Here is a 450-nt window from a genome sequence, read left to right as displayed (position 1 = left end):
TCACACAAAAAGCTAGTGAATAATTTTTGCTGCTATTTTTTAATAGTGGCCGCCATCATCATCAGCAACAGAGGAGAGCAAATCGGACAGGCCCCTCTTAAGAGAGGATTTATATATAGGTAAGTGTTGGAGATTTAAACCTACCCTTTGCGCCATCAGTCTGCGCTCCAATAAACTCCTGGATGTGTCGTATATTTAATATCCCAGTCCAGCAAAGAAAGTGATTTAGAGTGAAGAAGATTCCTTTTTTTTTTTTTTTTTTTTCAACCCACTTATAGACTTCTCCTATCCTCCAATATGGGTAAATAATAATAATAATAACAACAACAACAACAACAATAATATATAAAAAACAGTCAAGAACCACGATGAGTTTCTGTGTTTTCTTCTTTTTTCTCTCTCTTTCTCTCTTTGCTTTTTCTCTCTCTCTTTTTCCTTTTTTCTTTCTCT

At 34.7% G+C, this 450-nt stretch overlaps 1 protein-coding gene across 1 annotated transcript in view; it reads right to left on the bottom strand.

Annotated features, from left to right (window-relative positions):
* Positions 1–450, bottom strand: part of MEIS2 (Meis homeobox 2) — a 180289-nt gene that overhangs the window by 172064 nt on the left and 7775 nt on the right. The gene's annotated exons all lie outside the window — the stretch shown is intronic.

Source organism: Haliaeetus leucocephalus, unplaced genomic scaffold, assembly GCF_000737465.1.
Source record: "Haliaeetus leucocephalus isolate CR32 unplaced genomic scaffold, Haliaeetus_leucocephalus-4.0 Scaffold417, whole genome shotgun sequence".
NCBI lineage: Eukaryota > Metazoa > Chordata > Aves > Accipitriformes > Accipitridae > Haliaeetus > Haliaeetus leucocephalus.
Note: the sequence above shows the minus strand (reverse complement) of the source record. Positions and strands in the feature narration are given on the sequence as shown.